This window comes from Podarcis gaigeae (assembly GCF_964106915.1).
Source record: "Podarcis gaigeae genome assembly, chromosome: 12".
NCBI lineage: Eukaryota > Metazoa > Chordata > Lepidosauria > Squamata > Lacertidae > Podarcis > Podarcis gaigeae.
In genome coordinates this window covers 51,031,972-51,043,211 of record NC_139688.1, presented here as the reverse complement: position 1 = coordinate 51,043,211, position 11,240 = coordinate 51,031,972, and the positions used below count along the sequence as shown (strand labels likewise).

The 11,240-nt window shown below is 40.8% G+C and overlaps 1 long non-coding RNA gene across 1 annotated transcript; it reads right to left on the bottom strand.

Moving 5' to 3' along the window:
* Nucleotides 1–2,933: 2,933 nt before the first annotated feature.
* LOC310828491 lies at nt 2,934–6,935 on the bottom strand. The gene is made up of 3 exons (XR_014556961.1): nt 6,465–6,935; nt 3,449–3,582; nt 2,934–3,344 (listed from the first exon to the last, which is right to left on the bottom strand). It is a non-coding gene; the product is annotated as an uncharacterized lncRNA (long non-coding RNA).
* Nucleotides 6,936–11,240: the final 4,305 nt, after the last annotated feature.

Sequence of the window (11,240 nt, the reverse complement as noted above, 5' to 3'; positions counted from 1 at the left end):
TCTTCATTAACAATCAGCACTATTCTCTCTGAGATGAAGTGGGAGCAGTATTGACAGAGTAATGTAACAATGCAAAAGCACTTCATAGGCACTTGAAGGCTCAATACATTTCCGAGCTCCTAATTTGGAGGGATGGGGTTAAAGTTAAGTGCACCAGTAGGTTTCCATTCAGATATACATCAATTTTGAAGCCTGCTTATGACAGTTATTCAGGATAGGGCACCTGCTCTTAATCTTCTCTCGGTTTGGTTTCTATTTATGTACACAACGGGAGCTGAGGACGAAAGAAACTGCAGGAGAGTCAACATTGCTGCATAGATATACTGGCGCAACCCGTGTAGATTTATAGACTAGAGGAAGGCTAAACCAACATTTCTCGGCAGAAACAAAAGCTCATTACTCTGTAAGGGATATACAGTAGGTGCCTTAGCCAGAGGTCATAAGAATTGCATAGGAGAAATAATTGTAAGGGGAGGAAAGTTTCTGCATTTTAATAAGCTTTGCATAATACTGTGACAAGAACGACAGTGAACAAAATAGGCTGCACATAGATCAAGCAACCCACAGGCGCGCATGCAGCATACTGAACAGAACAAGGGTGTTCAGAGAGCACAAAAGCTCCTGATCAAAGCCGAACATCTTCCCATCACAAACGATACCGTTCCTCTGCTAAAAGCCCTTTAACACAACATAACAGGAAGCCAGCACTTTGAACCACTTCCTCCCTGAAAAAGGAACCCTCTGACTTTGAACAAGACAGGAGGAAAAAAGGGCTTCACATATTGGCACAATTAGCATTGTGAATCAAATTCCCTTTCCAGTTCACACTGCTGCTTTTTTTTTTTTTTTACGCCACCATCAGTGAAGCCCAGGGAGGATCCATGAACAACTGAAGGAAGGTCACAGGAAATCACTTACAAACAGATCTGAAGCCCAGAATAAACTTTAACAAACAGGCAGTGGTAAATCGTGTGTGCGCAAATATCACATTTGGAGCGTGCTCCCGACTGTGACGAACTTTCACCGATGGAACAGCAGTCAACTGAGTTTCTTCTGGTTTTCTTTCTTCCACACTTAACAAGTGACACTGTGCAACTGCAGTTGGTGGAACCAAGAACCAGTGGCTCATGAGGGCTGGTGGTTTGGGAGGCTATTATTTGTTGCTGTTGGCATTGCTTTAGAATCATCACCACCACATTTCTCCTGATTGTTCCCAATGGTTTTTTGGGAGAGGAAAATCCATTTCAGATACATCGTCAATGTCATCACCTTTTCCTCCTGCCCACAGCAGAGATTGTTTCCAAGTTGTTTGAGGGTGAGCACAAAGCCAGAATCATTATTGCTACCATCTCCTCATAAATCCCTAATTTTGACATAGGGTAGTAGAAGCAGAAAAGAAAGAAACATGCAAATTCAAGACCTTTTAAAATCCCTCAAAAATTGTACTTTACCTTAGGGAGGCAAACATCCTTTTGACAGTACAGTGGTACCTCTGGTTATGTACTTAATTCGTTCTGGAGGTCTGTTCTTAACCTGAAACTGTTCTTAACCTGAAGCACCACTTTAGCTAATGGGGCCTCCTGCTGCTGCCACACCACCGCTGAACAATTTCTGATCCCATCCTGAAGCAAAGTTCTTAACCCGAGGTACTATTTCTGGGTTAGCAGAGTCTGTAACCTGAAGTGTATGTAACTTGAAGGTCTGTAACCCGAGGTACCACTATATTAAAAAAACAACAGGGTCCGGTGTGCATTAAAGTTAGTTTGTCTTTGTCCCATTTCTTTGGATTTCAGAAAACATACTGAATTCAATATTAAAGCCCCAAAAAACCAAACCCCAGATTTATCCATCTGTTCATTGATATTAAATGCTACTTGAGACCTCCATTTCTGAGCGAACAGAATTCATGCAGCAACCAAGATGACCAAGGGTCTGGAAACCAAACCTTATGAGGAGCACTTGAAGGAGCTGGTTATGTTTTGGCTGGAAAAGAGGAGACTGAGAGGAGATATGAGAGGCATCTTCAAATATCTAAAGGGCTGTCATGTTGAAGATGGAGCAAGCTTGTTTTCTCCTGCTCCAGAGGGTAGGACCCAAACCGATGGATTCAAGTTCCAAGAAAGGAGATTCTGACTAAACCTCAGGAAGCACTTTCTGTCTGTCAGTCGAACGGTTTCCCTTTGGAGGTGGTGGAACCCTTCCTTGGATGGTTGTGAGCAGAGGCTGGATGATCCTCTGTCATGGATGCTTCAGTTGAGATTCCTGAACTTGATGATGCTTGGGGTCCCTTCCAACTCTACAATGTTATGATACCATGAACTATCCTTTATTAAACTAAGGTTGCAGTCCAAACCCAGTAGGGTTTAACCAAGATCTCCACTGTCTTGCCCCCTCACCCCCCTGGCAGCAATGCTGTTGCCAAGAGCCCAGGATAGCAGGGGTGACCTTTTTGGCTGCCCTGTGACCTCCAGGATCAAAGGCTGCTTGCTTCTGAATGCCACCATCCCATCTCCTGCTTCTGGTTTTCCTTAGTTCGTGTAAACAGGATAATGAATTAAATAGGCCTTTGGTCTAATACTGCAGGTCTCTCCCTGCCAGCGTGGTGTAGTGGTTAAGAGCGGTAGACTCGTAATCTGGTGAACCGGGTTCACTTCCCCGCTCCTCCACCTGCAGCTGCTGGGTGACCTTGGGCCAGTCACACTTCTCTGAAGTCTCTCAGCCCCACTCACCTCACAGAGTGTTGTGGGGGAGGAAGGGAAAGGAGAATGTTAGCTGCTTTGAGACTTCTTAGGGTAGTGATAAAGCGGGATATCAAATTCAAACTCTTCTCTTCTTCCCTCCATTCTTAGCTGTCAATGCACTGTACATCTTCAGGCCGCAGGAGTGGGGATTTCATTTATGAAAATAATAGGCTAGACCTCTTTCCCCTGGCATGATCATTTTTATGTGCAGTGGGGTGTTCATGAGAAGGGGGATATTGAAATGCTTAACTTCATACCAACAGTCCATTGTTGCTCTTCCCATAACAGCTTCAGATATTGTTTCATTTCTCAGAAACAATTGACTTCTGAACAAAGACAGGACCTCTTTGTAGCAGCCAAGCCTTGAGGTCACTACCAAGCAGCACATTATCTCCTGAGGATTCATGAACTTCTATGCCCTCCCTCAGAACAACTGGTATTTTAGCCCCCAAACTCCCCTCTGAAGTAGGTTTGGCTGGAAGAGAGTGATTTACCCATTGCTGCCCAGTGAGTTTCAGAACGAAGCGGACAGCGTTTGTGTAAAACATATTCATTCTTCTTTTGCGAACTCAAATGGTTTGCCTGACTGTGCCACAGAGTATCCTAAGGCAAAAACATATTAGCAGATAGCATTAAATTTACAATTATTACCAAGGTAGAAAGAGGGCAAAACACTGCATTTTTATAATGGATTTTCACATCCTTACCTCAGTAGGATTTTTCTGTGAGGTAAGCAGTTTTGAAATATTCAGACAGACTAAGCTTGTTTACTCATGTTCTGGGTCAGCTCTTCAGATGGTGTAAACTGGTTGAGCTCCATTAAAAGCAATTGTTATTGAACCTGTATGAAGAGGAATTTTTGCTCAGTGTCTACTTTTGCTGTACTGTTTGTACATTCTCTCAGTTTTGTTCCTATTGAGTATTCAGTCTATGATGGACAACCAGCCACCCAAATTAGCATATTTCCCATTGCCAAACGAGGTTGAAGATCATCGAGGCACCTGAATTGCAGATTCCAGTCAGCAATTTTGTTTCCAACAAAGGAGCCCTTCTTGCTATTATGCAAATATCATCTTTCACCAGAAGGCAAATTCTTGCCTCTTAATATTTAAATTCCATCTCCACATCACTGATCTCTAAACAACATCCTTTCTGTGAAATTTTCTTAAGAACTTTGTAGGACTTACAACAAAAATAATAATAATAATCTTGGTTTTCCTCTCTCCGGCAGAGTGAAACTATTGGCTGTTGTGAAGCAGAGCGTTCCGCTTTCAGGACACAGAAGGGAGGAAAACTCAACTTAAAACTGTTAGAGGAATTACAATGTCAACTGAATCAAACTCCTGTCCTTAGGGAAAGTACTAAAGCAGGGAGGGAAGAAAGAAACAGACCTGCTATTATCAGAGCTTTGATTCTCTTTCCATCAGAGAAAGAGGCCATGTTGGCAGGATGCAATTAAATGTCTCTCTACTTTCTGGCAGCGTGCAAATCAGGTGGGAAAAGCTCATTTTATGTGCCCCACCCATGTGGTTGTTAACACACACACTCCCCACTATGGAAAATGGCACTATGGAATGGCACTATCGGAAAACAACTCCCATATCTCAGCCAGTGTGATGGGGGCATAGGTCACATTTAATGTTGTCCTGATAATGGCTCAGGACCGCAATACCTCAAGGACCACCTCTTTCCATATGAACCCATCTGGAGGCCCTTCTTCATGTGCCTCCTTCTTGAGAGGTCCAGAGGGTGGCAACACGAGAACAGGCCTTCTCTGCAGTGGCTCCCCATCTGTAGGAATGCTCTCCCCACTGTTCTTATTTTGATTTTATATATTGTGATATTTTCTGAATCCTGAGACCTCCGGGTATAGGGAGACATATAAATTCAGTGAATGAATGGGTTGGTCTGATGAGGGGAGATGGAGATAGCTATGGGCGGAAATCCCCCAGAGACCTACTCCTCAATGAGAAAGGAAATAAATTAAGAAAGAGACCAACAAAAGACAAGGAAAAGTGCAAATATAAACAAAAAGAAGAAGATCTGCAGAAGGGGCATGGAAGAGATTTAAGAGCCTCGGACATAAGACTACCAGGTTGATGGACTAGATGGAATGGACAGTAAGGACTGACATAACCTGAGACCAGGAAGAAGGGACGTTGGATGAAAATTGGAAGAGTCTATAAAGAAAAACTTTTATTTTGGGAACTAGTGTAAAATTAATGAATATTAGGGAAAATGTTGGAATGAAATTGTCTGGCTTTAGTAGAAATGATATAAGGAGTTATGTATAAATAAGCATTAAGTTTTTAAGTTTTAAGGTATTTTATGGTAAGATAAGGTTAAATAAAGTCAATAACAGAATATGGTGAAAGATGGAAAGGATTTGTAGAGTTAATTAATTGGTCAGTGAAATAACTAATCAAGCTAGAATACAAAAAGTAAAAGCAAAAATGGAAAGGATTTGCTGAAACAATGATTGAATTAGAATACAAAAAAGGGAGGTGTGAGGAAGTCAGGGAAATAAGCAAATGAAAGATAGGATATGGAATGACTGATTTGTTTTTAACTATTTTTATTCTTCTGTATTTTGTATCTTTTTGTCTCTTTTTTCTCCTTTTTCCCTTTTTCTTTTTACATTTTGGTATTTTCTCTGAAATCTTAATAAATATTATTTTTTAAAAAAAATCAGTGAATGAATGAATTAATGAAATGCAGATTAATTGTTATCTGTTCTTGTCCAATTGAAATATTAAGGGCTTGTTTACACTTCCCTTTGTCCTGTGGCTAGAAAGCATGGGGCCGAGTGGTTTCGCTTTGGCCCACCGCTTTCTCCCAGAAAACCCACTCTTTAGTGCTAAATTGGAGCAAACATCGATCCTGAGAAAACCCAGTTGACATTTACACTACTTCTTCCTGGGGGAAAGCAGCAGGGGGAAGCAGATAAGCCCTAACTGGGGCTGCAATCCCAACACATTTATATGGGAGCAAGTCCCGTTGAATTTCAGTGGGGCTTACTTCTGAGTAGATATGTATAGGCTGGCCTCGTTAAAGCAAGCATAGAGAAATATATTGTTGTAATAGGTGAAGAGGTGTTCTCTGGCTTGCACCAAAAACAGTCACCGCTTCTTATGAAAGAACTTTAAACTGTTTATTTTGGTACAAAGATGCAGCTGAGGCTCAGAGTCTCAGTCAGTCAGACATCTTCAAATTTATTCATGTATGGGACTACAGCAGCAAGAATGTTATTTGCCCCAAAATGGAAAGAAGTCCCGATGAAAAAGAATGGATACAAAAAAATATGGAATATGCAGAAATAGTGAAACTTACCAGACGAATAAGAAATCAAGATAACAAACTTTTTTATAAAAGAATGGAAATGGTTTGTTGAATATTTACAAACTGTAAACAGATAAGGACATTGGCAGGATTATTGTAATAACCTGCAGTTTCATAAAAACATATATATATATATAGTAAGTGAATAAAAGAATAAGTTAAATTAGAATATGCAGGAAATGTAAAAAATAAATTTAAGGAACTGCAGAAAGAGGAGGAAGGAAGTCGACTTTTGAAATGTTAGGATGATTGTAAAATTATTGAAATGTATATAACTAGAAATCATTATTTATTTTAAATCAGTCATTTTACAAATAAAGAGTGGTTCTTCTTGCCACACATTTGAAAGAGGCCATCAAACTAACTTTTTACTCTCCAACGTACCATTTCCATGCAGCTGGGCACAGAGATGTGATCTTTCATGTTGATTGGTTAATGCAGAAGATTGTGCAAAGTGTTTTCCAAAGGGAAAAACTAATAGTTGGTAAGAAAGGGGAAACTCCTGCTCAGGTCTTCTCTGCACTGCAACTGGCTCCAAGTCTCTTTCTCCCTCTCTCATTTGAGGGAGGTGTGGCATTCGTATGGAGCCCCCGGTCGTCTCATGGACTATTGACCCATACACCACTAATCCGCTGCCACCAACCAGGTCCTCCCTGGTAAATCACTTAGTCTCACTCAGGTTCTTACGTTAACAAAGAAGAGTGTAGTTTACTGCAAACACAAATAAACTTTAAATGCATTCAAAACACTGTTACCCTTTACCCTCTTAGTCTTCTTTTATTCTGTCTCTAACTCGTCTACCTCCCCTCACACAAGAACCAACTGCACTAACTGTCTCTCTATTTCCAACTGTCTGCCAACAGCTTTCCCAACTGCTCTTTTCCCAGCCAACCAACTAACTAACCAACCCTCGGGCTAAGCCTTTTTATAAACAGGTAGACCAACAGAAAAACCGGAGGCGGAGCCTACCTATTAACTCTTTCTCTCCCCCTGTACAGACATTTTCAAAGGAACGGGCAAACGCCACATCGCGGGTGGGGGGGGGGAGAAAGCTGTATGCATGGAACAAAAGCTCCAGGCACGATCAAGGCTTGATGAACCTTCCTCAGTCTTTTCCCAAAAGATGATACTGATTTTATCCTCGCTGGGTGGGTTCTGCTTTTTTTAAGATGGGTTTTTCCACCCACAGAATTCTGTCTCTACTACTTAACTGTCCCACTTCAACTTCCAGAACCATTATGCTCCATAGGGTCCCCCGCGTCCTGCCAAGGTGTGTTAGAATTGTGATCTACCACATGACAACAAGTGATTTCCCAGCTTTAAAAAATAATAATGAAATAATACTTCACAGCTATAAAGGACAAGTTTTGCTCTAATTTGCCCTAATCTTTATTGAAAAGAAAGTATCTCCCACACTCAAAAGTCATTTCGCTTGCAATATGTACACATTTTTTAAATGAAGAGATAAACTTTATCATTGCAGAATGCAAGCTGGACTTGTAGTTGAAGTAGCTCTTCCGATGTTATCTCTGGGCCAGATATTCTGTCAAACACTGCAATAAGTAAATGGGAATGTTCACCAATTAGGATATATTGTCTGAAACACTTGTCTGCGAATAGTTTTCTGCAGATGCTTGGGTGCTAGAATGTAGTGCTAAAAGCAGTGACATCTAAGATTCAAGATATTTTTTTCCTGCCTTTTCTTTTTAAAAATTCAGCACCAGTGTATCTGCTGAGTATATGGTCCTGAACATCTGCTATCAGTGGATAATGTCAATGGTTTAATGTTTCTTTGGGGATAATTGAAGTTTATCAAGTGCAATGCAGTTCTGTCAAGTTGGAAGTAACTTTGCCTTTTCTTTCTTAGGGAGGGCAGTTTCGAGGTTGCAAAAAAATGAAATAAAACACTAGTGCTTTTCTTACATTATTTCATCATCTTCATTTATTATTTCCAGAGCATTTAACATGTACAAAGCACTTGTGCAATGGACAAAAACTCACCGTGACCCCTACCTAAAGGCCTGAAATGTAATAAAGATGAAGAGAAGAGAAATGGGGAAGGAATACTAAAAGATTGTGCGGGTGCTAGGTGAAGATGAATAAAACCAGGCCAAAACCATCAGTAACTGTAGAAGAGCACTGCTACTGGAAAGCTAAGAAGCAAATGGTATTTTAAAATGGGAGAGAGGGGAGACAGATGGATGGATGGACAGATTGGTGTTAAATGAAATAAAATTCCCTTGGTGCAGCAAGACAGAATGGATGAAAGGGGGGGGGGGGAGTATAGGCAGCGTTTAATTCATTATTTCCAGACCTTCCAAGTGTCCCTATTTTCCAGGGAGAGTCCTGGATTTACAGAAGCCATCCTGGTTTCTTATTTGATCCCGGAATGTTCCAATTTTCCTTAGGACGTCCCTATTTTCATCTGAGAAATGTTGGCAGGTATGGAGTTATGTGACACACACACACACACACACACCCCAAACCAAGGAGATAAGTAACTATGCAACCTTTAGGGAAGTTTTTTTAATTTTTAATGTTTTATTATGTTTTTATAGAGTGTCTGAGGAAATCCAGTCAGATGGATGGGGTATAAATAATAAAATTATTATTATTAATGTTTTGGAATAGGACACCCCTATTTTAATCAGAGAAATGTTGAGGTGCATGTACCATATTGGCCCGAATATAAACCGCACCCGAATATAAGCCGCACCTTTAAAATTCAAGGGGGGGGGGAGGAGAAAAAGACAATACCCAAATATAAGCTGCTCCCTTAAAATTCTGCAGGCACTCACACCCGTTCTGTTTTATCGTATGTCTGTTTCAGCAGCGATATTGCAAAAGCTAGTTTTTGTAAGGTCTCAGATTTAAGCCACACTTTAACTTTTCATGGTCAGAATTGGGGGGGGGGGGGAGTGAGGCATATTCAGGCCAATACAGTATTTCTGTTGCCTAGAAATCACCAATACTCATTTGCAAAAGCACATGGAATTGTCCATCACAATAAAATAAATGAAATGATGCCATTGTTTCATATAGACATAAAAAATATATAGGACCAAAAAGGGATATCAAGCTGTTAAGAATAAATGAAAAAAACCCTCCAACATTTCTCTGATGAAAGCGTCCTATTCCGTCATCGTCATCACAATTTTACTATTGACTATTTCCACCTATTTAGAAAAAGTATGTTAATATGTTAATGTGTGTGGGATCATAGAATCATAGAATCATAGAGTTGGAAGAGACCACAAGGGCCATCGAGTTCAACCCCCTGCCAAGCAGGAAACACCATCAGAGCACTCCTGACATATGGTTGTCAAGCCTCTGCTTAAAGACCTCCAAAGAAGGAGACTCCTTAGCAGCAAATTCCACTGTCGAACAGCTCTTACTGTCAGGAAGTTCTTCCTAATGTTTAGGTGGAATCTTCTTTCTTGTAGTTTGGATCCATTGCTCCGTGTCCGCTTCTCTGGAGCAGCAGAAAACAACCTTTCTCCCTCCTCTATGTGACATCCTTTTATATATTTGAACATGGCTATCATATCACCCCTTAACCTCCTCTTTTCCAGGCTAAACATGCCCAGCTCCCTTAGCCGTTCCTCATAAGGCATCGTTTCCAGGCCTTCGACCATTTTGGTTGCCCTCCTCTGGACACGTTCCAGTTTGTCAGTGTCCTTCTTGAACTGTGGTGCCCAGAACTGGACACAGTATGAACAGAAGTAACAGTAACAGTATGAACAGAAGTAACACAGGATGAAGAGAAATAACCAAAGAGGGCATCATTGGAGGGGCCTGACAAATCCACATGCAAGTACTAAAAGCAGAAGAAAGAATGCCAATGCTCAAGCTTAGACAGATCAAAGAAACAGAATTTAATCTGATAAAGAGAACAATTTGTTTGTCGTTCCTGATACAACACGTTTTTTAAAAAAAACAAACATGCAACAGATCCATTCAAATAAGAGCTACGAATTTCAAGATGAGTGTTTGGCAGTGTGGACAGCAAAGGATATCAGGTGAACAACATCATATGGATTTGATTCCCTCCCCCTCCCCTTTTTTTTCTAATATTAAAATCTGTATGTTGGCCAAATGGATTTTTGCTAATCATTGTGATGACCTTCTGTTTGATAATCTATTTACTATTTCTATTTGCTTAGATGGCTCGGGTAAGAGAATGCCAGTCACTTAGGAGATCTCTATTTGTCTACTCTAATGTTTAACCAGCTGCCAAACTGCTTCTGTAGGTGGCATCAGGCATCCCAACTGCGATGCAGCTGGCATGGCGAGGAGAGAGAGCAGCTGGTTGAGAATGCACAGTAGAGTAACATGAAAGACATGAAAGCGCAGAGAATGGGGTGGACTGAATTCCTTGATATACCGTATTTTTCACTCTATAACACGCAGCCGACCATAACACGCACATAGTTTTTAGAGGACGAAAATCCGTAGGCATGCCACCCGTAGGCATTCCCTCCATAACACGCACAGGCATTTCCCCTTACTTTTTAGGAGGAAAAAAGTGAGTGTTGTGGTGCAAAAAATACGGTCTATATTTTTAATAGCTCCTTAAGCTTTATATGTTATTATAGGAAACCTTTCCTTTATTTTCTAACCATTTGAGCTCTGGCCACAATAGACTGATGACTTATTCTGCCTTCTCCAGATACAGTCAAATATTTTTTCTCTCTCTCTCTTTCTCTCTCTCTCTCTCTTTATTCTTGTAGGAAAGAAAATCTGGGAATTGGGGAATAAGCAAGAAAAAGATGCCCATTTAAGAGATGCCAAATTACTCCATCTGTGAGGATGGCAAAGTGCGCTGAGTTTCTACCTCTCAGCGTTACCCTTTTAGTGGAAATCTGTGATTGGCATGACATCGGGGGAAGAAAGTTTCTTGGCACTAACGTTGAGGGCTCTCAACCCCTTTAAAGTGTCCTCCTCTGAAATGTTGCATCACTCCTTGTCTGTTGGATGCAGTCCTATTTATAGTCACTGTTCATCAATCACCTAAATAATTATTATCAGATGCAAACTGGAAAAATAAGTCAGCACAAAGGATATGCTGATTCACCATATACCAGGGGTGGGGAACTTCTCGTCATCAACTCCTGGTCATGTTGGCAAAGGCTGAATAGAAGGGCAACCCAGCATTATCTG